Raw genomic sequence first — 14,236 nt, forward strand, 5'->3', positions numbered from 1 at the left:
AAAAGGACTGGAACTTGGGAATACTGGCAAGTCATAGCATTTTCTAAGCTTGGGAACTCCAGTGGCATCTTGGACTGCAAGGACACCATGCACAGGCTGAGAACTGTCTTTGCACAAGGCAGGTGACAGCTGTGTGTCTTCAGGCTTCACTCCTGCACACAGGGTCACGTGTAGCACAGCCAGAAGCGAGATCTGAGAAATCCCTAAAGAGAAATATTTAGCTGCCTCCAAGCCAACGCTGTGATAAAGCAGTCCTATTATTTGGTAGCATCTCTCTTTTAAAGGGCAAACTTTGTCTTTAACCTTTACTGTAATATTTCATATGGTAGTCTACTTCTGCAAGTGAGAGAAAAAAATTCACTGCACTCTGCCAAATAATCGGCTAGGAAGGAAGAAAAGGGATATAGCTGGTGATGCAGTTATCAGAAGCAGCAAACTGCTAAGGCTGTCCATGCTTTTACAGATCTCATTCCCAAACTTATTCTAGATGAGGATTTTGGCAGCTTTGCAGAGCAGTTTATGCTTCATGTCAGCAAGATGACATGGATTGTAGATTTCCTGCTCTACAAAGATTAATAGGTTTTAAACTTTAGGTGAAGCATGTTCCAACAGGATGCTTGTACAAAAAGTAAGCTGTAACCTGTATTTTGAGCAATATTAATCCTGCACTCTTATATGCTCACTACTTCATCCCAGTAATGAAGATAACCTGCTTCTCTTGTGGCACTGAATTAGATCTTCCCAGTGTTTATAAAGATAGCAAAGGACCCTTTCAAAAGCTCAGCAACATTAACATCAGTATCTCTATTTTGATGCTCTTAGAAGCTTATGGATGGAGGTCAGCTAAGGAAGACAGGCAAACTCCCACCAGTTTTCAGCTGGCACAAATTCTACTTCGGCAACATTTATCAAAATAGGTTCAAACAAAGAAACTTGCATATTTACCTAAGTTGCTTTCACTTCTTTTTGCTTTGACTGACAATCTGGAGGGACAAGCTGCCCAGGCTTACACATTCCCATTTAATATAATGCTGTTAGAAGTGTACTTGTTATGAATCTGTTCTCATAAATTGCATTTACTAATTTATGTGCTGATGTGTTTTGGAGCCTGGAAGTCATGACTGCTTCAGCACTATCCTGTGATGGACAGGAAATAAATGCTTCTCTTTATGCTGATGGATTCTGTGAGTTGGAGCCGGACAAATTTAAATCAATTTGTGATAAAGACATTGTATACCAACACATGATCTGGAGTATGCATAAATATAGAAGAGAAACAATTAAGGACCAGCTGGGAATACTGACAAAGAACTCTGAAGTAGTAGGCTTTCAAGCCATCAAAACTGCAGGATTAGAGGGTTAGGGCTAAATATGAATCCTTGTGGGTTATATTTGAACTCTTGGGAACTATTTCAATTTCAAATAGTTTACATCTTTATAAAACATATATAAGCTAATACACTAAGCTTCATATGTGTGCACTGATGAGGGCACAAGAGAACCCTCTGTCTTCAGGTAAAAATTAAAGACAGTCCAGAAGGCACCAAGCTGGCACTTTTTGCACTTACAAAACAAAGAAGAAAAGGGGTTAGAAAGGTAACAGCCTTGAGCCCAATCTCTCTGCTAACCTACAAACTAGCTTGGCAAACAGTGAGGAAAGACAACTGCACCCAAGAGAGCATAATTCCCTTTCAGTGCCTTTCTTTGTTCTTATGTGTCAGAAATTTTGCCAACTTTATTACAGAAAATATGCTTATAATACTCAAAAGATTAAAAAAAAAAAAGAGTATTGACCATTTTAAGGAACTTCGAAGTTCCTATTTTGGGGTTCCTATAATTTTTCTGGCTTTCAGCACCACAGACATATGCATTAGAAATCTGTCTACATAACAGATAATCAAATTTGTTAAGATATGTATCCTGTGGGGCCTCCAGATACTGTTGCAGCCTGCAGCAGGTTTTTCCTCACCTGCATCATCTATGGTTGCTCCTTCAGGGGCTGTAGTACTAGTTAAGATCAATGCAGTACTACTCATGGAGATATTCCTTTAGGGAGGCCAGTAAATGTTCTTGGTACAGTCATAGGAAGTCACAAGGTTTTAGGCTGTCAGGTGCATCTGGACGCTTGAGATTATGGGGAAGCTTGGCTGCAAGACAAACAGCATGAGATAGGGATTGTGCACTATAGAAAAACCTTTGATTTTTACATGTTTCCTATTCCACAGGTTATTTATGTATTCCTGAGGCATACCTGAAGTGTATCTGAATATCTGAAGCAGGTATACTCTCCCAGAGCTAAGAAAAGATAAGTATTGACTTATAGTTTCTAGAGCTGACACTGATTCCTGGAGCCCACAGACGTGGAAGCTATGGCCATGCCCTCTGTACGGCTTCTCTACAGAGGGAAGAAGAATCAGATCATTTCATTCAGGGCAAGTAAATCCTCAGATCACGGGAAAAAGTGCGCAGAGCCCTGCCAATATTGTGTCTGCTCATCCTGGTGATGCGCCTCTGCAATCTGGGAAATACATGCTTTCAAAAATAATTAAACTATACCATAAAGAGAAATTTTTACAGTCTTCCTCTTCAGTTTTTCTGCAACCATTCCCAGACAAAAGAGTCAGGGCTGCAAGGGCAGCTGCTGAAGGGGGCTTGAGGAAGTACTGTGTCACCAGTGAGCAGTCACCCATGCAAAGTGGCAGCATCTGTGAGAGCACTTCATAAGTTCTCTGTCTCCTACCTCTGTAACACCACTTCTGCCTATGGTGATGCTCCCAATTGTAACCTCCACGTTATGATCTGTGAGGAAGTTGTGGGGAAGCATGTGGGACCTCAATAAAGGTAAGTCATGAAAGAAAAAGGTCTAGGCAGAAGTAAGGAGGGTAGAAAGAGACCTGAGTGCACTGACTTTTGCTTGTCTGAGCATCATCTTTCATCTAGACTGGTGTCTGACAACCTCCAGTTAGGAATGAGGCATCTGGAACATGTAAGTGTTAAAGATGCTGTTTTTCCTTGGTCATATGCATCCCAGCTATGTTCAGAGCTCGCACAGAAGTGGCTTCCAGCCTAACTCAGTCTAGCCCTTCTCTAATACTGTTTTATTTTCTTTCTCCCTTCTGCACCCAAGCTACCTGCTTTACTTCTGGCTGCAAAATCTAGCAACCCTTTTGTCACATGCCTAGTCATTACTGTGGGTAAAGGTTTATTACTGGCTTTAGACTGCTTCACATCAAGACTTCTAGCAGTTTTGAAACACAGAATTGGAATATCATCTTTCAACAAGTTACACAGGCACCGCTGCTGCATAACTAGCAACTAAATCAGCCCCAGTTACCCCAGACCAGAATCTGATCTCTGTTATTCCTCTGCAAATCCGGAGGGGGCTGGAGAATTAAACAGAACAATTCTCTGTATAAACCCAAACCAGAATTCAGTACTTTATGCTCCACCAAACAGATACAATTGCACTACACCTTTTCTACTTTCTTACATGTATTTACATTTAAAGATGTCAGGAGAAAATACCATCAACAGACACATTCTGGCAGATTTCTAAAAGCATGCAACAATATAAAATATTTATTTTAGAGAGTGAGATACTTAATTGTACTCAGACACCTCTGGAATCCACTCTCATTCATTTCTGTACGAAAAGCAAACAGACAAAAGTCTGGCTGACAGCTTGCCAACACACTAATTAACTTTCAGCTGCAGCACTCTCAGTCAGACTTCGCTCACAACCTATACACCCTGCCAGGAAGCACAGCAACGAAATGCAACTTTAAAATATAGAACTGGACAGAAAATAGAGAAGGACTTGATAGGAAATGAAAGTGTTCTACGTGTGGACACGGGTTGTACCTTATTATTTAAGGAAAGATTTTCTGTAGATCACTCATGGTTTGAGAATACAATATAAATTACACCTCCTTAATTCTGGAACTTCAAAGATCCTTGTCCAAATATGCTAGTCTCCCTTTTATTATTTTCCTATCACCTATATTTCCAAGTCTACCTTGGGAAGCTGAATACAGCATAGATGGAAACATAGTTTCTAGTATTTTAGAGACAAAACTTGGCTGAGAAACTCTTACAGAGCTGCCACTTTCAGATGCTTTTTCAAGTGACATTCATATTTTTTTTTCCTCTCTCTTATGCTCTGCAGACTATTCAAACTTTACTGTAAGACACAAAAAGTGAGTTTATGGGAAAAAGATTCTAAATGTAAATTACAAAATTAATTAATATTTGTCCTCCTTTGTCTTTAACCAAAATTAGCCCTCTCCCTCCCCCACATCTGCTCTGTCTCTGGTCTCTTTCCCCCTCCCATCTGCTCATGCTCTCTCTTCCCTCCTCCCCCATCTGCTTGAACATCACTAACCCTCCAGGGATCCCTTTTCTTCTGTTTGACTCCCTGCCTGTCTCCCAGCTGGGCTTTCCTTTGCTATCTGAAAACAAAATGATAAAAACAAATGTTTGTGATGGAGAAAGCAACATGCACACTATTGTAAATGAATTCCCCCAAACTTTTTTCTACAGTGCGCACACATATACACATGAATATAGAAATTGCTTCCTGAGTTATCAAGCAGAATCATAACCTACCATTTCTGAGACAGAGAGCTGGGGCTCCATTAATGGATTCTATTGAGGCATTGATTAGACAAACACTCAGAGTGGGAAGCTTTATTCTTTTGTGTCATTACTATGCCCATCATCAGCTGTGGCAACTATCAAAAGCATCTCCCTAGTATTTGGTCAGACAGTGCTTTTGCCATCACTTCTGGGAAAACTCAGCTAATCTGGCTTTGGTAGCTGCAGGTTCAAGTAAAGATGATGCTTCAATTGATATCAAGTTGCAAAGGTCTCTGAAAACACTGCATTTTCCTCACTATCCATTTTACTTGGATCCACTGATTACCCTGAAGTTACATTGGCATGAGAGCAGTACAGCAGAGTAGAGAGTAATTTCAGGAATAAGACAACTAATTATTTCATTGTTACTGAGTCTTTTCTCATATATGTTGTAATCAGTGTAGCAGCCAACATCATTGCTTGGCACTTGCTAAGACAAATCCTGCAAAGCATTGCAGTATTTTCAGGTATGCATCCATGGAGCACATTTCAGCAACATAATTTCAGGAAATGTTTGTTTTGCAGCTTAAAGCAGTATTTTATTTTGACCAGTCTTCCCAAGGACGTATGAATGTGCTATACAATTAGAGGAAAGTTCTGTAAGGAATTACTGTACTGTATTGCAGAAATCAGCCTTGAATTGCTTCGCCTGGAGAATTGTCACTTATATTTAACAGAATAAATAAACATATTGTTGGGGGTTGTCTAGCTACAGAGCCATTGCCTCACTTCCCAAGCCAAAGTGATGTCAGTAGGAATATTTTTTGAAGCATACAGAATTGAACAAATTGGTACCAAACAAACTGGAAGCAAAAAGGAAAGGGCTGAATATCTTGCCATAATACTGCAGTCCATTTTATTTTTAGTTTGAACTTTAGAAAATCTTAAACCTCCCCTTCAAATTACATCATTTTAAATTGCTTTATTGATAAGCTTTTTCCAAAAACTTACATGATAGATGAATTGCATATGATAAGTTCTGCATCTGTCAAATTTCTGGCTAGCCAAGATTTAAAAGTTCAGCAGGAGCTGAGAAGAAAAGCGTTGTTGCACACAGTCTCCTATGCTCCAATGTTACTCTTCATTCAGGAAGAGGACAACATATTTTCATAGAGAAGCCAAATAAAAACTACATTTATTGGGAAAAAAATTGGTCTGCTAGGTCCACGCTGTCTTCAGAGATTGCAACTGTGCATTTTCAGAGAACATATACCAAATAGGTAAGTAGAAGAAAAGACTTTTTTAGCAATAAGGATAATGATTTTTATTGTTATTAAACTGATTTTCCCTGAATTAGAAAGATAAAAATCCTTCTTAAGAAAGAAGTCCATGAATAATGATTTTTTTTTTAAACTTCCTGCTTCTCTAGCAAAGACAGGAAATATGAAATTCCTGCATGCTTAACAAACTTGTACATATCTTTCACGCATAAGAGAACAGGATTATGGAGTACGCACGATGTTTTCCACTTTTAACACAAGTTTAACTACTTCTGTTATCATATGGATTTGCATGTTTTTCCATGAATATCTGAAGAGACTTTATGGATAAAGTGAATAGGACACAGAAAGAAATCTAAACTATCCTGCATATTACTTATTAAAATTGCTGTTACAATATTTTGTATCTCAAAAATCCTGTAACAATTTAAAATTCCTTTCATCTTCTCAAAGAAGTCAGTGTTTCTTCCCTCATTCTATATAAGAAAGAAAAAAATATATATATGCCGATTGAGTCTTCCAGGAATTGTTCTAACTCTCATTTAAATAGATTGGGCCTGATTGGTTACAAGTGATTACACAGAAAATCTAGAAAGAGGTCCCAGTTTACACTATTATTAGTCCTACACTTTCACATAAGGCAGATATTCTAACAGAGGCTCTGAGTCGAAACTTCAAGATTTATTCTGACAATGAAAACTGTTATAGTAAAATATCATGAGGTGAATTTTCAGAATGGAAATCAATCTGGCCTTAAAAAAGAAATGTATTTTTAAACACTAATTTTAAGAATTCATCTGTTTTTTAATAGATAATGAGTTCAATAAACCCAGACAAGATGAATATACACAATTTTTAAAAACGGCATGAAGAAAGAAAAATTTAACTATATGAAGAACTAATGAGGATACAACATGAGAATTGTTCCATTATTTCATTTATTATGTCTTTTGTTTGAATAAACAAAACCACAATATTTCCCAGTATAAAAGAACAATAATTAAATACAATCAAATGTTACTAGAAAGATTTCTTTCACTGCAGATGGATGGCAGATTTCAGTTCTACATGAGTTAGAACATCCTGTTAGGATTCTGAAACCTTAGCCAGCACTGCAAAAACTATCCTCTGTTTTTCTGTACTGAAATGGTCTCAGTATTTTGAACAGTTAGTGTTAGCATCCATGTTATTATCACCACGTAAATGTAAAGGTATTGTCATTTGTAAGTGTTCTCTGCTTTCAAACAATAAGGTATCTTCAAGTATGGATATCACTAATGCTTGATTTGCTGGTATTTTCACTTCATAATTTTATAGCAAAAAAAAAATGCTATATAATGTAATTAATAGGATGAGCTTGGGGGGGGGGGAGATAGCTGCTTATTAAGTCTTTAATGATTAGCAATCTTTGGCCTTAACTCCAGAATTTCGTGACAATGAACTTAAATGTTAATTCATAGTTTATAACAGGATATCAGTTTGACACTTAAAGAATCCATCAATTTTAATGAAGTATTGACTCTCTAAACAATCCATAAAATTTGCCATAGGAGAATGAAGTAGTGATGCTAATAATTACTGTTTTAGAACTATATTTAAATGACAGAAGATTGAGTTTTGTACTTGATGTAAGAAAGTCAAGAGATTAAACCTGCATATATTTGTCTATGCTGCTGTTAAATAAGTAAGTAGAACTCATTTACTTGCATAACCTGATATAGCTCTAGTCTATTTACCAACAGCAATATAGTCACTGAGGTGGAGAGCTAAGAACAGGCTCAAAATCCAGCTGGGAACGTGGGCAGGTCTTTTTGCTCATTCATATTCATGCAAGCTGAAACATGGCTTTTGACAACTGTGGAGATATATCTAAACATTGTAAAACTTAAGATAAATTCAACCACATCAAAGAAATGAGATTCCTGTCATCTATAGTTGATATTGCTGGATTCAGCAGTAAGACTTTTTTCTAAACTTGGTCTTACTATATAGGGTAACAAACAATAAACCAGTCATTACATGTTACACAATCAACCATGCATCACAACAAAGCTGCTAGTCAAAAATTCACACAAGTGAAAGTAATATAAGGATGCGTCTGCTTAAAAGAGCTGGAAAGGTAGCTGCTTTGGATATTAAAATATTGTGTCTCTCATTCTATCAACACTGGAAAAAGGATATTTAAATAAGTCAAATAAAAATATAAATTAAGTCTTTGAAGAAAGCATATGAACATTGGCATGATATTATCTACATCAAGGGAGTACAAAACAAACCTTGCAACAGTTCTGTGACCCACATTTTCTTGTTTCCTCAATGATGAGGATGCTTTCTTAAGTGCATCAGTGTCAGGAGCGGAGATTTTTTCCTACAGTTCTTTAATTTTGCATATTAGATGAGATAAAAAAAAAAAACCAATGTGTTTGTATTTGGTTGGTTGGTTTTTGTTTCATTTTAATCTGCTTTTATTTACAGCTGTTTCATTATTTTCTTAATTTATGAAAAACCAAAAACAAATAGCCTCATGCCATAAAACTAGTTTACAACTGATGTTTCAGTTTATGAATGACAGATTTTTTTTTTTTTAATGGTGGAATGGCAGACACACTTAGTGATCCTTTGATGTATACAGTTAAAAAATATTTCTGAATAAAATTTAAGGTGTCTGCTCATTGACACTCCAGAACTCAAAACAAAGTTGCAGTAAATTATTCATTGTGAATTATTTGTTCAGCTCCATTCACTATACCTTTGGTTAACTTGATTACTACTAAACAGACTTTTCTGAAATATATATTCAAGGACTGAATCAAAAATAGAAAGGTAACCTCCACTGATACAATGAAATCTAGGAGGGCTTGAATTACAAATTCTTAATCATCCCTTTGCATGGATCGTATGCTTTTTTTCTTCCTCTAAGTTTTATTTGTGTTTTCGTTTCTTTTTAAAAATATATTATGTATATAAGTCAATGAGTAACTTACAAAAAGAATTTAAAACCTCCTGATTTTATGAAATAAAGATCCCTTCTAACTGTGAATTTTCTTAGTATGAGGTAAAGGTTTCTCTCTGCATTTTCAAACAGTAAATATAATGATGTTTTAACTTTAAGCTGAAAGTACATATTAGACAGCTCTGCCACAAGAATAAGAAAACTCAGAGCTTTGGAGGTTATTACAGTTGTTGACTGCACAATACCCCTATTTGTCACATTTTAAAGAATAATTGCTTTCTCGTAGGAGCAACAAGGCTCTTTCCAATTAACTTATATGCATTTTAAAAGAAAACTAGAAGTTCTTTTTGAAAGGAGCCAAGATATCTCCGTAAGGAAAGCCTGCTGCAGCTGGTTGCAACCTAGTTCAAGATGCTGCATTTAAACCTGTGGTTGTCTGTCATTGTCTTAAGGCTGACAGATCTGTCAGGAGTCAAACTTTTTTTTTTTTTTTTTTTTAAAGTCAGTTGTTTTGTCTCTGTTCTGAAAGATTTCCTCCCCACGTATATAATATAACAAGAGAAGACAACATTCTGAAGGTGACTCAAAATAGCAATTAAGAATAGTTTAATATTTTTCTCTTTTTTAAGCCACACTCAAACACACTGATTTCTTACAGTCACTAGCAGAAATGGAACTTTTATAATGTAGTGAGCCACTGGAATGCTGTTTACTGTAGGTTGTCTACAACACTTTATAGACCAAAGAAAAAGACAGACACCAATCCTGAATTCTATATGCCCTTCCAAACACATTTTGAGTGGAAAAAAGAAACAACCAGACCAAGAAAGAGCAGAAAACCTTTGTTCAATGTTCCACGTACTCAAGCTCTTTAATTTTAATATTTTTGAAAAATATTATAAAATGCTGTCGTGATGATTTGACTTTTGCTAATAGATTCTATATATACATTTTTAAGAGCACTGGTAGTAAGACTTATTAAATAAGCAGATCATTATTAATAAAAGATCATTAAGGTTTGAAAAGACCTCCAAGGTTATCCAGTCCATCTGTCCACCTATGACCAATACTGCCCACTAACCATATCCCTCAGTACTACATTTACCCGATCCTTAAATACCTCCAAGGATGGTGACTCCATCATTTCCCTGGACAGCCTATGCCCAGTCACTCTGAGAAAGAAATTCTTCCTAACATCTAACCTGAGAAAATTATGACTAAATATGTCCATTAGCCATAGTTCCTTTTTCTTTTTTGTTTTGGTCTTGTATTAAATGCAGAGTTTGGTGGCCCTGCCTGTGGTGCGGGGGAGGGGGGGGTAGGGTGGAGATTCATGATCTTTGAGGTCCCTTCCAACCTGGACCATCCCATGTGTAATTCTATGCTGAGAAGTTCCAGATGGGACACTGCTCCCAGTTTGAATGCACCTGACACAGAGAGAGAATGAGATCTGCATTTCCTCGATCATACAAGCAGCCCCTGGAAGAGATATGTTGAAGGATCAGCAAAACAAGTGTGTTTGCTAAACTGCTTCGGCAGGTGCTGTTGATCAGTATTAACTTAATCATGGCCGTTTCTTGAGGGCTGCTGAAATCACTGTGTTCCTTCCTGAGTCTGCAACCTGCTGGGAGTGACTCTGTCTCTGTGTGGGGCTGGCTGTGCTCCTGCCTTCTGCTCTGGGCAATGCAGTTTGCACCATGACCCTGCTAATAATCCAGTGAAATAGTTTGTCACTTTGGCTTCTGAGTAATCAAGAAAAGATGAGCATGCATTTTCTGCCTAAGGTACATACTGTATGTGTTCATATTGTTCACTAAGATTGCTTATTTAAAAAGTATATAAGCATCTTTTGCTTCTAGGTTTTGGGTTTTTTTTTTCCCCACTTGATAAAGATTTTGTGGAAGCATTAACAAAGCTGCTGTCAGTTACTGACTGAATCTGTGTTTTGCATTCTGTTTCCAACTTGGCACAAATCCTAAAATTAATAAAATGATGTGGTACTCCTCCTAGTAATTAAAGCAAGATGATTATTCTACAATGATAATCCTCTTAAATAGTGAGGCATATAAAAAAATGGAAGGATAATTCTTTGCTTAACAATGAGTATATTGGTAAATAAAAAAATAAATTAGTTTTGAATTGATAAACAGGTAATCCTGTTTGTTTTAGTCAGAATAATGAATCTCCATTCGGGTAACAAATGAGCATTTGGCTTGTGACCCTGAAGATATAAAGTGGAATTCAGATAGTCCATGTGTTCTGAAATGACTGTTTTATCGACTTGCTGATTCTGAGCCTAAAGCATGTAGCTAAGGATAACAATCTGTTTCATCCTTCTGACTTCATATGTTCTGATAAATACTAAATAAATAAAGGGGTAGAAAATATTTCATTTGGAAATCTGTTTTTCTTTTGAACTCCTAAAACTTGTAGTAGAGCTGACTATACTGTAAGTGTTACACAGATCATGGATATTTTTTTTTTTGCAAATGTATATTTGATGCTTGTTTTTATCTTACGTGAGCAGAACAGCTTTCTTAACACAAGCAAAATTACCTCTAGCACAGAGGCAATCAGCCTTAGGCATGAATATGTCTCAGAGGTAAGCAGCCCTCTGGTAGAGAAGGAGATGAAGCTGCCACTGCGGCATGTCAAGTATATGCATGCATCCAACCACTTGGTTTTAGCTAGGGAAAGTGTGGCAGAGAGAGTATTAAAGGACTTAGATCCATGTACCCAGCTCATGCAGCTCACTATGTTTAGGCTGGTCGTTGTGGGGGCAGTAAGAAATTTCCCTCTCCTTCATGTGTAAACAAGATGGCAGAAGTTAAAATGAAATAAAATTGATGGGTAACAGGCAAGTGTTGTTTGGCAACAGCAGTATTCTAATTACCAATCGTACTGAGAAACAGGTGAAACAGGTGAAAAATTCATATTCAAACTAACATAGCAGGAGCTTTACTACAGAACTAAAGAGAATGAGTTTATCCCTAGCATAGCATTGCCTACCTAAGCTTTAAAACTTTTCCTGTTCAACATAAAAAAAAAAAAAAAAGCAGAGATCACTGCTACTTTCTTACAGCTCTATTTTGAAAGTAAAAGGCAATACAGTGGGAGACAGTCAAACTGTCACCTGGAAATCTACGCTTACATATCTATCATTTCTGTGTAGCTATTCTTTCTCCTTTGCTTATCTCAGATTACTGCCTTTGGAGCAAATGAACACATTTGTTCTATCCATTCTCAGCTGAAAAATCACACCTAGACTTTATTCATACAACTCTAGAATATGTTAGAGTATGTTATTCGAACAACGATGTTCAAGTTCACACAAAGCAAGAACAGATCACCTAAGAAACCATAACCTAGAAAATCTCCTGAATGCTGAAAGATCTTATTATAATTCCTTATGCTGTTCCTCACTTCTGAGCAGATGTTTCTTCAAAAGTGTGAGTGCGGTTTGAACACAGAAATGGACATACTGTCTCTCAACAGGACTGACTTAATCCAATTTCTGATGCTATTAGCACTGACAGCTTTTAGAGGAGCAGCTGTAGTTTTGATTTGTGTTCTCAAAGAATTTGCTCTATCAAGGAACATTTCCAAGTATGACAGGACACACAAAGCCTTCTCAAAAGGGATCCCTTATGAAGCATAAAATGATAGGATCAAGGGATTACAGGTGTTCAACACATTTCTATTTTAAGACAATATACAACTTCCTGGATTCTTAACTACATTTTGTCTATTCCAATCAGTCATAAACTCTTGAAAACATTCTCAGAAAGGTAAGTAGTGGGAACTTCATAGGTGAACTGCTAAGGGAGCAATTAGATTGATCAACTTTATATAAGTAATTTAGTTCTGTATTTAGATTCTGGCAAAGAGTATAGAGGGCTTAAATGTTTCCATTAACACTTCACCATACGCATTAAAGACTAAAAAGCTACTGCTTATTTTTTTAACTAAGTAAACTTGACAATTATATTGAAAATTACAGTGTATCAATGGTAATTCCTAAACCAGAGAAGAAGAATAGTCTCAATAGGGTACATCACTTGCAGCTCCCTATGATCACTTTTAAAAAGATAAATCATAAAGCTGGTACAGTAGTATGACTTACAGGTCAGTGATAGGAGGCCTTGGAGATAAGTTATCTTCTTCATAGAAATCTTTCAGGGAATACCATGTCACTATTACAGTGCAATAAATCCAAACTGAACTTGTGTGAAGACCTACTATAGAGATTTTTACTGTATAGAGGTTATAAGCAGTAGTGCTTACAACATCATTATCTTATGGTCTTCGGGAATACCAACCTCTAAACAGCTTACATTATTCCAATTCTCTTCACTGAAGATATATAAATAATACTAAGAGGCTTTGTTCAATTGATCCAGAATCAAATGGGAATAATTTATGAGATTATTTCTTTACCCTTCAAGTAAAGAGCTGCTTAGAGAAACAGTCTTTAACTGCCTCTTTGTGCAACCTTGACAAATTCATGTTTCCGTGATCTCAAGAATTTTTTTGTTTCCCTACTCCAAAATAAGGCAGAAAGACCCTCAGGTAGGCAAACACTAGAAACTAAGTTTAATGAACCATGAGTCTAGATGAAGTAAGCTACAAAAGTACTTCCCAGAACTTTTTGACACACTTGTGTTCTCACCTTATTCTGTCACTCAGTGTGACAAATCCAAGACTGGTTTGTGGATCTGGACACGATAACATCTTGGACATACTTCCTTACTGAACCCAGAGAGGTGTTTGCTTCTAATAAGAGAAAATTTATTTTAGCCTTTCCCAGAGCACAACACATCTTTTCTTTACTTACATTTTGCTGTTACCAACAAGGCTAAAAATTGATGGGACAATCTGTCTTCTGTACAACTAAGACCAGCCATCAGACAAAATTTGCAATAGCAATAACAGACATAGCAGATACAAAAAAAAAAAAAAAAATACAAAAACAATAACTTAAAAAAAAAAAAAAAAAAAAAAAAAACCCACAACAAAACACACAGGCACTGTAGAGCAATAGCAAGCAATAAAGGAAAAAATAAATTGGCTCACTCAATAACCAGTGACAACTTCTGAGAAGTACAACTTCCATCTGGAAAAACACTGCTTTATTAGCTGTTAGTCCTTAAATGAGCTTGAGAAGAGGTGGATCCAGGCTCTTTACCTTCTGATCATTCAGGTGTATTGCTTGCACCTGAGCTCACTGGGTTAGCCACACCTTCCCACCTGGTGCTCAAGAATTGGTTTAGGCTGTGACCTGGCAATTCCACTGCACAAGAGAGAGCAAGCAAGGCATTGCAGGATTTAAGGCCTAGTATTTTATCTGGTAAACTGTCATAAAGGATGAACACAATATATACGATAGTATACTAAAAAGTAATTATAACTTTGAGGTTTTTTTTTTTTT

The 14,236-nt window shown here is 36.6% G+C and overlaps 1 long non-coding RNA gene across 1 annotated transcript; it reads right to left on the bottom strand.

The window, feature by feature from the left end:
* Window positions 1-10,235: 10,235 nt before the first annotated feature.
* On the bottom strand, window positions 10,236-14,004 carry LOC128072858 (uncharacterized). Its single transcript, XR_008202467.1, has 3 exons — window positions 13,882-14,004; window positions 13,478-13,581; window positions 10,236-10,287 (listed from the first exon to the last, which is right to left on the bottom strand). It is a non-coding gene; the product is annotated as an uncharacterized LOC128072858 (long non-coding RNA).
* Window positions 14,005-14,236: the final 232 nt, after the last annotated feature.

This window comes from Tympanuchus pallidicinctus, unplaced genomic scaffold, assembly GCF_026119805.1.
Source record: "Tympanuchus pallidicinctus isolate F22 unplaced genomic scaffold, pur_lepc_1.0 scaffold7, whole genome shotgun sequence".
NCBI lineage: Eukaryota > Metazoa > Chordata > Aves > Galliformes > Phasianidae > Tympanuchus > Tympanuchus pallidicinctus.